Source organism: Arachis ipaensis, chromosome B03, assembly GCF_000816755.2.
Source record: "Arachis ipaensis cultivar K30076 chromosome B03, Araip1.1, whole genome shotgun sequence".
Classification (NCBI taxonomy): Eukaryota; Viridiplantae; Streptophyta; class Magnoliopsida; order Fabales; family Fabaceae; genus Arachis; species Arachis ipaensis.
In genome coordinates this window covers 79,128,596-79,145,255 of record NC_029787.2, presented here as the reverse complement: position 1 = coordinate 79,145,255, position 16,660 = coordinate 79,128,596, and the positions used below count along the sequence as shown (strand labels likewise).

Sequence of the window (16,660 nt, the reverse complement as noted above, 5' to 3'; positions counted from 1 at the left end):
GATCAGAAAAAAGTTTCGCCCCTCACCTTCGCAAATCACCTTCGAATTAATTCTTCAAAACCCTAACCCTAACACACCCACACACTCACACTCATTCTCACCATCACTCACCACCCCCACCACGCCCCTTTTCACACACACACACCCAGATCCGAGAGAAAGAGTGAACCAGAGGGAGGAGAGGAGGAGACAGAGATGAGAGAGCGCGATCGAGAGAATAGAGAGTGAGAGGGGGTCACCGCTGCAACGTTGCTGCAGCCGCCGCCATTACCGTCGCGGAGCAGGGAGCCCGGAGGGGAGAGAGAGACACATTCGAACTGATTTTTGTTTTCCTCCAAGAGTGGTAAGTGGTGTCTGCTCTCTGCTGCATCACTTTAGTTTTGTCTCCATATTGATTCTGTTTTTATTTTTTTAAGTTGATATATAATTAATTAGTTAATTAGTCCTTTATGGAAGATATGCATAACTTCCACCAAAGCTTCCAGAAATTTGATTCCCTGCCCACTACTACTACCATAGTACTAACTGTCAAGCATTTTTTGTGTTTTTGTTAATTTCTTTTTCTCCAATCCGTAAGATTTGATCATTGAATAGTATACTAACTTCTACTGTATTTACGATTCGCTCGAATTATTCAATTGGGTTTCCTTGAATTTTTGGTTTCAATATTCAATAGAAACACCTTTATCTATGTACGTAGCTATTATTGTTGAAATAATTTGCATATCCTGAATGTTTAATACATGTTTAATTAATGCTTTTCCTCTACCATGTTTCATATTGTAAGTTGTAATTTCTATCTCATTAGCATGTGAATCAAATTAAAAATTAATTTCTATCTCGTTAGTTGAGTGAACTTATACAATTGTGTTTAATAGGTGAAAGATACAAATTATTGTTGAAGAATTTGGAATTAAGTTCTGCATTTTGTCATTTCTTTTCATGCTTTGGCCTTTCAGAGACAAACTCCACTTTTCCCCAAAATTTCAGCCACGAGGCTGCTGGGCATGTAATTTTGGTATTTCTTTTTCTGTGTGGTTAATTTAGAAGTATGCTGTATTTGCATTTGAATTACATATGATTGAAGAACAGAGATTTTATAAGGATGTTGAAACTTGAAACAAAGAAATGGACCACTGACTCATTAAAATTTTGAAAATGATCAGTTTGGATGCTTGGCTAAACGTATTAGTGGAGACATTCAATGATTGTCACATAGGAATTAAAACTTGATCTCTTATTTTCTGTAATTATGCTTGGCTAAGTGCTTCAGTATAATTTTACTTTGGTGTATGCTCTGTGCAGTTATTTAGGGATATTGCTTAGCATTTTATTGAGAATTATTATATGCATTTTCTGTAATTTGCATTTGAGTTCATTATGAATGCTGACCAATGAATTTTATTGACAATTATTATATGAAATTGCTTTACATTACACTTTTATGAGTTTGACTGAAAATTCTTATTTGTTTTGTATTAGAATCTTGGCAAATAGACATTCTGCACATAGGAAGCTGCAATACATATCAAAGTTAGAGAGAAGTGTAACTTCATTTCAGGTTAGTTATTTATTGTGGCACATAATTTAGCAATAACTTGCACCAATTTGTAATTTAGATATTACTTGCCCTGTTTCTTTTTTTTCCACACCTTCCTCACACACGCCCTTCCCCTAACTTGACTATTATACCCTAATCTCAATTTGTAATTTAGTAATACTATAATCATCATGACTTAATATCATAGGCCCAAATGGAATGCCTTCTTAATAATACTATTAATAGAAAACTTATTTTAAGAAGAGTAAGTAATTAATTGTAAATTAAAAAAATAATAATTATTTAAAAGTTTCAAAACATTAGCATCTGTGTGTTCTATTTCATTGAGTATAAAAATTAACTCTCTCTCTTGTTCATAATATGATATGTCCTCTCCATGCAAAACACGAGATCCTTTTCAACACTGACATCTATTTTTGCATTCAGTATCTTTCTTCCTCTCATAAAGTCTTATATAATTATAAAATAAAAATAAAAATAAATAAAATATTGCAAAAAATGCCCCCCTTTTGCTTAGTTAGAGTTCCCCCAAGCAATCCCCCAGAAGTGGTTAATGACTAATGAGTAATCACACTACCATTACCAATTACCAAATGTCACATTGGACAGCACCAATAGGCAAATCATTGTATATTACACAATTTAATCTCCTTAATAATTGATTGGATATAAACTGCAAGTTGAATATTTCTTGTGAATCTGCATGTTCCCCCAATCATTTATAGCATTTTATCTAGCTTATGCTTTTTTTTATCTTTGAATTCTAAATTTGGATTTGTGAAACACTACTATGCATTGGTGAAATTTGCACACAGTACAGAAAGAATTAATGATATCAGTCATTGATAGTTTTGAGTTTGATTTTTTAATTTTTATAATTGCAAATGTCATTATAAATATTTTTCTAAATTATTTTTTTATATAATTATGCAGGATAATATTGAGGATGATAATGAAGATTAAGCTGATTATTATTGTGGTTTATTAGCTAAGATAGAGTAGTGTTAGGAATGGATACATGTATAGTTGACAAATGACTTTTATTAGAAGATACTTATGTAGGATATAATATTTTAGTTTTTTGTAGAGTATTAGTAGTAAATTCTAAGTGTATTATGATTATTTTGGTATGACTATGCTTACTTTAGTATGAGATGTATGAATATTCAAAATTAACTTCATTCTAGTATTTTTGGATCATTATTATAAATATATTTTAGTTACGGATAATTTTTATTATTTAAAGAAATTATTTAGTATAATTATGTTGTATTAATAATTATTAGAATATTATATATATACAGAAAATTAAAAAAAAAATAATAAAAGACCTAAGGCTACACTTATATACAGTAACCATGGTATACAAAAAAAAAGGAGGGACCTAAGGCTACGCTTATAAAAAGTAGTTATGGTATACAATGTGGCTACGCTTTACAAGTGATGTAGTGGCGTTGAAAAGCGTAGCCTATTCTGGAAAAATGAAAGCTGAAAAGCGTAGCCTTTGGTCCTGGACAGCATCACTTGAAAAGCGTAGCCTATTCCTAAACGCCAAAAGCGTAGCCCTTGGTGCAGAAAAGCGTAGCCTTTGAGAATAGGCAACGGCCGAATAGGAATCACCGCAAAAAGCGTAGCCGTAGCCCAAAAAGCGTAGCCGTAGCCTAAGGCATCATTTTTTTTTCACTTTTGGCTACACTTTTTAAGTGTACCTGAATGGGTATTTTTCTTGTAGTGTATCATGTTATCCTCTTACTCGGAGAAAGTCTAGTAAGACTAGCTATCTCAATCCAAAAGTCCTAATCAACTCACTAATTTAATTAGCAAAAGATTAACGTCAATGGAAACAATATTAGCTAACAACTCTAGATCACCAACATGAGTTGGGTTTTCATGACTCAAGATTACCTAATTACTCTCTCCAAGCCAAGAATGCTCAAAATCTACTCTAAGGCCCAACCAAGCATTTTGTCAAACACTTGGTGGGTATAAAAGGAAAGCATGGTAAAATAGCAAGGAAAGTAAATCTACACTACTCAATTGCAAAGAATTAAACAACAAATTAAATCAACAATAACGAAACATGAATCATAAATTGCATTAAAGGAAAATGGAAGAACAAAAGTGTATCAACAACAAAGTAAGCAATTACAAGAATAAAATGCAAAATTGGAGAGAGGAAGAGTAGAGGAACAAGAAATTATAAAGGAAAAGTAAATCAAAGCATGAATTAAACCTAAATCTAAGATGAAAATTAACCTAACCTAATTCTAGAGAGAAGAGGGAGTTTCTCTCTCTAGAAATCTAAATAAAGGCTCATATTGGCTAAACTAATTGCTCCCCCCTTTCCCCAAGCTTGAATTCTGCATGAAATATCATTAGAAATGAGTTGGGTTGGGCCCAAAGTGCTTCAGAAATCGCTGGGGTCGATTTCTCTTTAGTGGGCCACGGACAGAATCGGAGCGCACGCGTACATGGCGCGTGCGCGCCCCTGAGCGCGAAGCAACATATAATAAATTTTATATCATTTCGAAGCCCCGGATGTTAGCTTTCCAACGCAACTAGAACCGCCTCATTTGGACTTTTGTAGCTCAAGTTATGGTCGATTAAGTGCGAAGAGGTCGGGCTTGATAGCTTTCCGGTTCCTTCATTTCTTCATGTGTTCTCCCGCTTTGCATACTTTTCTCCTCACTCCTTCCATCCAATACTTGCCTTATGAACCTAAAATCACTCAACAAACAAATCAAGGCATCGAATGGAATTAAAGTGGATTAAAATCACCAATTTTAGGGCCTAAAAAGCATGTTTTCATATTTAAGCACAAATCAAGGGAGAATTGCAAAACCATGCTATTTCATTGAATAAATGTGAGAAAAGGTGATAAAACTCCCCAAATTAAGCACAAGATAAACCATAAAATCGGGGTTTATCACTAATCATCTGTCGGTTCCCGCTAGCGTCGGAATAGGACCATTGTCCTTTTGCACAATGTCACTGCGCCCAACATTCGCAAGTTTGAAGCTCGTCACAGTCATATCTTCCCAAATCTTAGTTGAAATACCACAGAAAAGGTTTAGACTTTCCGGATCTCAGGAATGCTGCCAATGGTTCTATCCTATACCACGAAGATACTAATCTCACGGACTCGGTCCGTGTATTAGATTTCCAAGAGAGTATACTCCAGCTGTCGTCCAATGACTACGTTGAACATCATGTAGATCGCTTTGTGGTTGTCAGGCACGCGATCTTGGCTAAGTGAGTAACAAAGATTAGGTGATTATCATAGGTCACCCCTTCATTCTGACTTAACTGAATTAAGAACAAGAGTATATCTTGGAGAAGAAGTAGGTGTGAATTGAAGGAAAAAAGTAGTAATTGAATTAATTCATGAAGAACAATAGAGCTCCACACCTTAATCTATGGGGTGTAGAAACTCCACCGTAGAAAAAGGTCTAGGCATGGCCGTGAGGCTAGCCTCCCAAATGATAGTCTATGATTACATATGTTCCAAAAGATGGTCAAAAGACTCTTAAATAAGTCACTAAAAGTAGTTTTTATACTAAACTAGTAATCTAGGTTTACAGAAAATGAGTAACTAAGTGCAGATAGTATAGAAATCCACTTTCGGGGCCCACTTGGTGTGTGCTTGGGCTGAGCATTGAAACTTTTTCGTTCTTAAGCTTTTCCTGGAATTAAACGCCAGCTTTGGTACCAGTTTGGGCGTTTTACGCCAAGATGTTTTAGACTAACTTTGAACGCTAGTTTGGGCCATCAAATCTCAGGCAAAGTATGAAGTATTATATATTGCTGGAAAGCCCAAGATGTCTACTTTCCAACACAATTGAGAGCGCGCCAATTGGGCTTCTGTAACTCTAGAAAATCCACTTTGAGTGCAGGAGGGTCAGAATCTAATAGCATCTGCAGTCCTTTTTCAGCCTCTGAATCAGATTATTGCTCAGGGTCCCTCAATTTCAGTCGGAAAATACCTGAAATCACAGAAAAACACACAAACTCGTATTAAAGTCTAGAAATGTGATTTTTGAATAAAAACTAATAAAAATATAATAAAAAGTAACTAAAACCTACTAAAAATTATGGAAAAATAATGCCAAAAAGGTTATAAATTATCCGCTCATTAGAAGCCAAATAAGAAAGAAAAAGGAGAAAAGCCAAAAACGGGCAAAGAAACAAACAATAAGGCTAGACACCAATAGCTTGAACCCTAGGACATATGCCTGTGGTGTTTTTGTACTAGGATATGCTTGGACAAGTAGGTTCTGAGGAGTATTTCAAAACTTGGCCACTTGGATCAACTGATCTGGGATTACCAACTGAAAGTCCACTATCAAGCGCAACCTAGTTACAAAGCATTTAGTAATCCAAAGAGATGCTGGGCATCAATGCTCTTAGGAAGAAATTGTGAGCCATGTGTCTGTGGTGAAGAAATGTTAAGCAAAATTTAGCCAAAAGGCTGCTGCAACATTTGCCACCAAGCCTTCATTAAGAAATAAGCTTCCTAAGAAAACTAAAGAAAGGAAAAGCTAGCAAGGGATCAAGCAAAAGTAAGGAATTATAGCAGAAACTCTAGTGAACCTTTGAGGAAACATTTCTTATCTATCAACAAGTAATAAGTGAGCTACATTTGTCTGCATAAAACCCCATGAACCAAGTTCAATTATCTGCTAAATACGGACATGCATACTTCTCTGTTTCATTTCATTTTCTCTTATGTTTAGAGCTTGTTTGGGGACAAGTAAGATTTAAGTTTGGTGTTGTGATAACAAGTCATCTTATGCTAGCTTTTCAAGCAATTTTCACTTGTTCCATTAGGTTTTATGCACTTTCTTGCATTGTAATTAAGTGATTTGGAGTGGATTTGCATGGTTTTGTTGAATCAATCAACCATCCTTTATTTGACACAAAATCATAAGGTTTAAGATAAAATTAGTTGGTTTTTTAAATAATTTGTAAACCTTGTGAATGTGGTGATGCTTTGATTGGTTGTTTTGATTACTTGTAGGTGAAGAAATGGTGGAAAAAGGAATTTTTGGCACGCTTTTGAAGTTAGAGCACGCTTTGTACCTTAGGCCACACTTTGGAAAGCATGACCCAAGGCACAAAAGCGTCATGCATCAAGAGGCCAAGGCATAGCGCTCACTAATTGAGCGTAGCCCTCTCTATTTGAGCGCTAGAGACCAAGCAACCAAAGCCAAGTGCACAAAGGCAAGGATGCTGCGTTGAAACAAGTAACTGAGCTCTCAAAGGAACCAATATTCACAAGGAAAAACTCATAGCACTCAGTTAACTTAGTTAACTTTTTCATGGGCTTGGAATAAGAAAAAGCAAAGCACGACACTAAAAAATGGGAGCAGTGATGAGCGGATAATTTATACGCTTTTTGGCATTGTTTTTAGTATATTTTAGTTAGTTTTTATTATGTTTTTATTAGTTTTTATCCAAAAATCATATTTCTGGACTTTACTATGAGTTTGTGTATTTTTCTGTGATTTCAGGTATTTTCTGGCTGAAATTGAGGGACCTGAGCAAAAATCTGATCCAGAGGCTGAAAAAGGACTGCAGATGATATTGGATTCTGACCTCCCTGCACTCGAAGTGGATTTTCTGGAGCTACAGAAACCCAATTGACGCGTTCTCAATTTTTTTGGAAAGTAGACATCCTGGGCTTTCCAGCAATATATAATAGTCCATACTTTGCCCGAGATTTGATGGCCCAAACCGGCGTTCCAAGTTAGCATAGAAATTCTGGCGTCAAAACGCCAGAACTGGCATGAAAGCTGGAGTTAAACGCCTAAACTGGCACAAAAGTTGGTGTTTAACTCCAAGGAAGGTTTCTACACGTGAAAGCTTCAATGCTCAGTCCAAGAACACACCAAGTGGGCCCCAGAAGTGGATTTTTACACTAACTATTCTAGCTTACTCATTTTCTGTAACCCTAGGTCACTAGTTTATTATAAAAACTACTTTTAGTGATTCATCTTGTACCTCATGACACTCTACATGTTTCATATTGTATCTTCTACGGCATGAGTCTCTAAACCCCATGGTTAGGGGTGAGGAGCTCTGTTGTATTTTGATGAATTAATGCAATTACTACTGTTTTCCATTCAATCACTCTTGCTTCTATTCTAAGATATTCATTCGCACTTCAACCTGATGAATGTGATGATCCGTGACACTCATCATCATTCTCACCTATGAACGCGTTCCTGACAACCACCTCCGTTCTACATGCAATCAAGCTTGAATGTGTATCTCTTGGGTTTCTAATCTAAGATTGGAACCTTCGTGGTATAGGCTAGAATTATTGGCGGCCATTCCTGAGATCCGGAAAGTCTAAACCTTGTCTGTGGTATTCCGAGTAGGATCTGGGAAGGGATGACTGTGACGAGCTTCAAACTCACGAGTGTTGGGCGTAGTGACAGACGCAAAAGGATCAATGGATCCTATTCCAACATGAGTGAGAACCGACAGATGATTAGCCATGTGGTGACAACGTATTTGGAACATTTTCACTGAGAGGACGGATGGTAGCCATTGACAACGGTGATCCACCAACATACAGCTTGCCATGGAAGGAGCCTTGCATGCATGAAGAAGAAGACAGTAGGAAAGCAGAGATTCAGAAGATAGAGCATCTCCAAAACCTCAACCTGTTCTCCATTACTGCAAAACAATTATTTATTTCATGTTCTTTTACTTTTTACAATTAAATCTGAGAATTATTGATATCCTAACTAAGAGTTACAAGATAACCATAGCTTGCTTCAAGCCGACAATCTCCGTGGGATCGACCCTTACTCACATAAGGTATTACTTGGACGACCCAGTGCACTTGCTGGTTAGTTGTGCGGAATTGCAAAAGTATGATTGTGATTTCGTGCACCAAGTTTTTTGCGCCGTTGCCGATAATTGTTCGAATTTGGACAACTGACAGTTTATCTTGTTGCTTAGATTAGGAATAATTTATTTTTGTTAGTTTAGAGTCACTAAATTTGAGTCTTTTATTTGAGTTAGTTTCATATTTTAAGTTTGGTGTCAATTGCATGCTTTTATTTTCTTTTAATTTTTCGAATTTGCATGTTCTTAGTTCTTTCTTGATCTTTAAAAATTCTAAGTTTGGTGTCTTCTTTGTGTTTTCCTTTAAATTTTCTAAAAATTTTAAGTTTGGTGTGTTTTTGTGCTTTTATTTACTTAAAATTTTTTCAAAAATTTGTTCTTCGTGTTCATCTTGATCTTCAAAGTGTTCTTGGTGTTTATCTTGACATTCAAAGTTTTCTTGTTTGTTCTCTTTGCTTTGATCTAAAATTTCTAAGTTTAGTGTCATTTTGTTGTTTTCCTCTTTCCTCATTAAAATTCAAAAATTAAAAAAATATCTTTTCCTTATTTTACTCATAAATTTCGAAATTTTGCATTAAATTGGTCAAAGATTTTCAAAATCATATTATTTTTTTTAGTCAAGTCAAAATTCTAATTTTAAAAATTGATCTTTCCAAATCTTTTTCAAAAATCAAATCTTTTTAATTTCTTCAATCATATCTTTTCATTCATATCTTTTTTTTTAAATTGCAATCATATCTTCTCAATCATATCTTTTTAAAATAATTTTCAATCATATCTTTTTTATTGCTAATTTCCAAAATCTTTTTAATCAATTAATTAATTTAGTTTTCAATTTGCTTTTATTTTCTTCTAATTTTCGAAAGTTTTATTTTATCTTCTATTTATTTTGTTTTATTTTTTTCGGTTACTTTTAATTAAAAAAATAAAATTTAAAAATATAATTTAATTGCAATCCATATCAATTCCCTTTTCTCCATTATGGACATAAGTGGAAATGAACAGTCCAGAAGGACTCTGGGGTCATATGTTAACCCCATTACAGCTGCATATGGGAGTAGCATCTATATACCTCCCATCAAAGCAAGCAGTTTTGAGCTAAATCCTCAGCTCATTATCATGGTGCAGCAAAATTGCCAGTATTCCAGTCTTCCACAGGAAGAACCTACTGAGTTTCTGGCACAGTTCTTACAAATTTTTGACACAGTACGTGATAAAGAAGTGGATCAGGACGTCTACAGATTATTACTGTTTCCATTTGCTGTAAAAGATCAAGCTAAGAGGTGGTTAAATAACCAACCCACAGCAAGCATAAAAACATGGAGACAGTTATCAGACAAATTCCTGAATCAATTTTACCCTCCAAAAAGGATGACACAGCTGAGGCTGGACATCCAAGGCTTTAAACAAGAGGATCATGAATCCCTTTATAATGCCTGGCAGAGGTACAGAGGGATGCTAAGGAAATGCCCCTCTGAAATGTTTTCAGAGTGGGTACAGTTAGAAATCTTCTATTATGGGCTTACAGAAAGAGCTCAAATGTCTCTAGACTACTCAGCTGGTGGATCTATACACATGAGAAAGACGAATGAAGAAGCTCAAGAACTCATAGATACGGTTGCTAGAAATCAATATCTGTACTCAAGCAGTGAGTCCTTCATAAAGAATAGGCTAAGACAGTAACTACTGATCCTAATTCTCAAGAACAGATTGTTGAACTTAATCAGCAATTACTCCTTATGACAAAACAATTAGCAAAATTTAAAGAGATGCTCCAAGACACTAAAAATGCTAACAAGAATATGGAAGCACAATTGAATCAGACAAGACAGCAGCTATCTAAACGGATAACAGAAGAATGCCAAGCTGTCCAATTAAGGAGCGGGAAGACATTGAATAAATCAGCTCAAAGTAGCAGAAAGCCAAGAAAGGAACAACTGACAGAGGATAACCGAACCACTGCCCAAAATCCCTCTGAGGACAGCAAGAGCCCAGAGAGGAATGATTCTGGCGTTCAAACGCCAGAAAAGGGTGAAAATTTGGCGTTGAACGCCCATCCCTTGCCCAGTTCTGGCATTCAAACGCCAAAAAGGGGTGGGAAGCTGGCGTTAAACGCCCATCAAGCACCCAATCCTGGCGTTCAAACGCCAATGAGGGATCAGACACCTACAAGTGCTGATAGTAACCCCTCTAAGAAGGCTTCTCCAACCACCTCTATAGGGAATAACCCTGTAGCAACTAAGGTTGAAGAATATAAAGCCAAGATGCCTTATCCTCAGAAACTCTGCCAAGCGGAGCAAGATAAACAATTTGCTCGCTTTGCAGACTATCTCAGGACTCTTGAGATAAAGATCCCATTTGCAGAGGCACTTGAGCAAATACCCTCTTATGCTAAGTTCATGAAAGAGATCTTAAGTCATAAGAAGGATTAGAGAGAAACTGAAAAAGTGTTTCTCACTGAAGAATGCAGTGCAGTCATTCTGAAAGCTTACCAGAGAAGCTTCAAGATCCAGGAAGCTTTATGATACCATGCACATTAGAGGGTGCTTGTACCAAGACAACTCTCTGTGACCTTGGGGCAACTATCAACCTAATGCTTGCATCCACTATTAGAAAGCTTGGCTTGACTGAAGAAGTCAAACTAACCCAGATATGTCTTCAACTTGCTGATGGCTCCATTAAATATCCATCAGGCATAATTGAGGACATAATTATCAAGGTTGGGCCATTTGCCTTTCCCACTGAATTTGTAGTGCTGGAAATGGAGGAGCACAAGAGTGCAACTCTCATTCTAGGAAGACCCTTCCTAGCAACTGGACGAACTCTTATTGATGTACAAAAAGGGGAAGTGACCCTGAGAGTCAATGAGGATGAGTTCAAGTTAAATGTTGTCAAAGCTATGCAGCATCCAGATACATCAAATGACTGCATGAGCACTGATATTATTGACTCTTTGGTGGAAGAGATCAATATGACTGAAAATCTCGAATCAGAGCTAGAGGACATCTTTAAAGATGTTCAGCCTGATCTGGAGAAATCAGAGGAAATAAAAGAACCTTTGAAAATTCCTCAGGAAGAGGATAAGCCTCCTAAACCCGAGCTCAAACCACTACCACCATCCCTGAAATATGCATTTCTGGGAGAAGGTGACACTTTTCCAGTGATCATACGCTCTGCTTTAAATCCACAGGAAGAGAAAGCACTAATTCAAGTGCTAAAGACACACAAGACAGCTCTTGGGTGGTCTATAAGTGATCTTAAAGGCATTAGCCCAGCAAGATGCATGCACAAGATCCTATTGGAGGATGATGCTAAGCTAGTGGTTCAACCACAAAGGCGGCTAAATCCAGCCATGAAGGAGGTGGTGCAGAAAGAGGTCACTAAGTTACTAGAGGCTGAGATTATTTATCCTATTTCTGATAGCCCCTGGGTAAGCCCTGTCCAAGTTGTACCCAAAAAGGGAGGCATGACAGTGGTTCACAATGAAAAGAATGAACTGGTTCCTACAAGAACAGTTACAGGGTTGCGTATGTGTATTGACTACAGAAGGCTCAATATAGCCACCAGAAATGATCATTTTCCTTTACCATTCATAGACCAGATGCTAGAGAGACTAGCAGGTCATGACTATTACTACTTTTTGGATGGCTATCCAGGCTACAACCAAATTGCAGTAGATCCTCAGGATCAAGAGAAAACAGCATTCACATGTCCTTCTGGAGTATTTGCCTACAGAAGGATGCCTTTTGGTCTGTGCAATGCACCTGCAACCTTTTAGAGGTGCATGCTTTCTATTTTCTCTGATATGGTGAAAAAATTTCTGGAAGTCTTCATGGATGACTTCTCAGTATTTGGAGACTCATTCAGCTCCTGTCTTGATCATCTAGCACTTGTTCTGAAAAGATGCCAAGAGACCAACCTAGTTTTAAACTGGGAAAATGTCACTTTATGGTGACTGAAGGAATTGTGCTTGGGCATAAAATTTCGAACAAAGGAATAGAGGTGGATCAAGCTAAGATAGAGGTAATTGAAAAATTACCACCACCTGCCAATGTAAAGGCAATTAGAAGCTTTCTGGGACATGTAGTATTCTACAGGAGGTTTATAAAGGATTTTTCAAAAATTACAAAACCTCTGAGCAATCTGCTAGCTGCTAACATGCCATTTGTGTTTGACACAGAGTGTTTGAGAGCCTGAAAGCTAAGCTGGTCACAGCACCAGTCATCTCTACACCAGACTAGACATTACCATTCGAACTAATGTGTGATGCCAATGACCATGCCATTGGTGCAGTGTTGGGACAGAGGCATAACAAGCTTCTGCACGTCATTTACTATGCTAGCGATGTTTTAAATGATGCACAGAAGAATTATACAACCACAGAAAAAGAGTTACTTGCAGTGGTTTATGCCATTGACAAGTTCAGATCCTATTTAGCAGGTTCAAAAGTGATTGTGTATACTGACCATGCTGCTCTTAAATACCTACTCATAAAGCAGGATTCAAAACCCAGGCTCATAAGATGGGTGTTGCTTCTGCAAGAGTTTGATATAGAAATAAGAGATAGAAAAGGGACAGAGAACCAGGTAGCTGATCACCTGTCCCGGATAGAACCAGTAGCAGGGGCGCCCCTCCCTCCTGCTGAGATCTCTGAAACCTTTCCGGATAAGCATCTTTTCACCATTCATGAAGCACCATGGTTTGAAGACATTGTAAATTATAAAGTTGTGAGGTTCATACCCAAAGAGTACAGCAGGGTACAAACGAAAAAACTAATTTTAGATGCATAGTACTACTTTTGGGATGAACCATATCTCTTTAAGAGAAGTGCAGACGGAATGATCCGCAGATGCGTACCAAGAGAAGAGGCATAGAAGATCCTATGACACTGCCATGGATCACAGTATGGAGGATATTTCGGAGGTGAGCGAACAGCCACTAAGGTCCTCCAATGTGGCTTCTATTGGCCTACTCTCTATAGAGATGCCCAAGAATTTGTGCGTAACTGTGACAGTTGCCAAAGAGCTGGCAACTTGCCTCATGGTTATGCCATGCCTCAACAAGGGATCTTAGAGATTGAGTTATTTGATGTATAGGGTACTGACTTCATGGGTCCCTTCCCACCATCATACTCAAACACTTACATTCTGGTGGCAGTAGACTATGTATCTAAATGGGTAGAAGCAATTGCCACACCCACTAATGATACTAAGACCGTACTGAAATTCCTCCAGAAACATATCTTCAGCAGATTTGGCATCCCCAGAGTACTAATCAGTGATGGGGGCACTCATTTCTGCAATAAACAGCTCTACTCTGCTCTGGTACGATATGGAATTAGCCACAAAGTAGCAACTCCATATCACCCACAGACAAATGGGCAGGCTGAAGTCTCTAATAGAGAACTAAAAAGAATCCTGGAACAGACTGTAATTGCCCGTAGAAAGGATTGGGCAAAAAGTTTGGATGATGCTCTGTGGGCATATAGAACAGCATTCAAGACTCCTATAGGAACCTCTCCATACCAGCTTGTGTATGGCAAGGCCTGTCATTTGCCCGTAGAACTGGAACAAAAGGCCTACTGGGCAACCAGATTCCTAAACCTGGATGCTAAGTTAGCTGGAAAGAAAAGATTGCTCCAGCTGAATGAGCTAGAGGAATTCAGGCTTAATGCTTTTGAAAATGCTAAAATTTATAAGGAGAAAGCAAAAAAGTGGCATGACAAGAAACTGTCATCTAGATTCTTTGAACCAGGACAAAAGGTTCTGCTCTTTAACTCTAGGCTCAGACTATTCCCTGGGAAATTGAAATCCCGATGGAGGAGACCATATGTGATCACAAGTGTATCACCGTATGGATATGTTGAGCTTCAGGATATTGATTCTGATAAAAAGTTCATTGTTAATGGACAGAGAATCAAACATTATCTTGAAAGCAATTTTGAGCAAGAATGCTCAAAACTGAGGCTTGAATAAAGCTCAGTCAAGGTCCAGCTAAAGACAATAAAGAAGCGCTTGCTGGGAGGCAACCCAGCCATTAGCAGGTTATTTATTTTACTTAATACTTAGAGAAGTTTAATATAAATTCTCTTCAAGATTAACCATCAAAATTGAAGGAATTCACAGAGTTACAGAAAGATTCAGCGTAAAAAGGCAGAGAAAAGGAGCTCACTGGCAAGAAAATGCTAGTAAGGAGCATTTTGGGCGTTAAACGCCAGAATGGGTACCATTCTGGGTGTTTAACGCCAGAATTGCAGCATCTTGGGCGTTCAGAAAAATGCCCAGTAACAAAGGATTTCTGGCGTTTAACGCCAGCCAGGGTACCTGGCTGGGCGTTAAACGCCACAATGGCCAACTTATGGGCGTTAAACGCCAGAATGGATACCATTCTAGGCGTTAAACTCCAGAAAGACAGGGGGAGAGGATTTTGTTTTCCACTTCAAAATTTTTCAAATTTTCATGTTTTGACTCATAATTTTCTACATAAACATGTTTCAAACTTTCATCATTCACCCTCAATTTTCAAAAAATTCAACACTTTTCTAAATCTCTTTTCAAATTACCTTCAAATCCTTCCCAAATCTTCTTCAAAAAAACTCAAGTATCTTTTCAATTTCTTTCCAAATCTTTTCAAACTCATCATATCATCTCTTATTTCTTAGATGCATAAACAAATTTTCAGATTTAACCTCTTTATATCTTTTTCAATTAAAAATCTCATCTTTTTCATATCATGATTTTATTTTCTTCCACCAATCATATCTCTATGTCATATCTCTTTCAAAATTTTCGAAATCTTTCCCCTCCTCTTATAAATACACATTAGGCCATCTCCTCCTCTCCACCATTCGAATTCGCCTCTCTTCCTCTCTCTCCCCTTTCCTTTCTTTTGCTTGAGGGCAAGCAAACCTCTAAGTTTGGTGTGTTTTTCTGTGATCACTAAGCTAAGACTCATCAAGATCATGGCTCCTAAGGGAAAATAAACCAATTCAAGAGGCAAGAAAGAGAATACTCCAAAGAGTCTTTGGAATCAAGAGAGGTTCTTCACCAAAGAACATGCAGACCATTACCATAAAATAATGGTTCTAAGATCAGTGATCCCGGAAGTTAAATTCAATCTGAAAGAAGATGAATATCCGGAGATCCAAGAGCAAATTCGAAATAGAGGATGGGAACTTCTAGCTAATCCTGAAACAAGGGTTGGAAGAAACATGGTTCAGGAATTCTATTCAAATATGTGGCTGACAGATAAGCAGAGAATAACTGGAACCGCCTTTCATACCTACAGAACCATGGTCAGAGGAAGGATTATTTACTTCCATCTGGACAAAATAAGAGAGGTCTTCAAATTGTCTCAACTACAAGATGATCCAGAATCCTTTAATAGGAGAATGGTGAGAGAAGATAAGGGGTTAGACCAAGTTCTAGAGGACATATGCCTCCCTGAAACTAAGTGGATAACCAATTCAAAAGGAGTCCCAAACCAACTCAAGAGAGAAGATCTCAAACCAGTTGCAAGAGGATGGTTGGACTTTGATGAAGAGATTTTTGACGGTTTAGAATTTCCTCAAATGAATGAATTCTCGTTGTGAAGTATAGTTTCTAAACCAATCAAGAATCCTTTCATACAAAAATTTTGGTTGTCACAATTAACAAACCCCAAATGAAAATTAACCGGAGTATTTAGACTCCGGGTCGTCTCACAAGGAATTGCAATGAAGTGGTTATGTAAACCAAATCAATCATGAGTGAATGAACATAAAAGAGAGCAAAAAGTGAAATTAACATTACAAATCAAGAGAATGAAAGAGTAGAAGCAAGAATTCAGAAAAGAAACAAGATGAAAACATGTAATTGAACCTAAATCTAAGAGAGATTAACCTAACCTAATTCTAGAGAGAAGAGGGAGCTTTTCTCTTTAGAAACTAACCTACATGATGCTATACTACCAAAAAATTGCTCCCCCCTTTGTCCAAGCTTGAATTCTGCATGAAATAGCATTAGAAATGAGTTGGGTTGGGCCTAAAGTGCTTCAGAAATCGCTGGGGGCGAATTTACTTTAGTGGGCCACGGCAGCATCGGCGTGCACGTGTACATGGCGCGTGCGTGCCCCTGAACGCGAAGTAACATATGGCAAATTTTATATCATTTTGAAGCCCTGGATGTTAGCTTTCCAACGCAACTAGAACCGCCTCATTTGGACCTCTATAGCTAAAGTTATGGTCGATTGAGTGCAAAGAGGTCG

At 37.4% G+C, this 16,660-nt stretch overlaps 1 long non-coding RNA gene across 2 annotated transcripts; it reads left to right on the top strand.

The window, feature by feature from the left end:
* LOC107634505 lies at positions 304–2,771 on the top strand. Of its 2 annotated transcripts, XR_002359466.1 has the most exons (4): positions 310–343; positions 960–1,018; positions 1,483–1,561; positions 2,495–2,771. It is a non-coding gene; the product is annotated as an uncharacterized LOC107634505 (long non-coding RNA). The 2 variants fall into 2 exon arrangements; XR_001618947.2 differs by lacking the exon at positions 960–1,018 and having other exon boundaries at positions 304–343.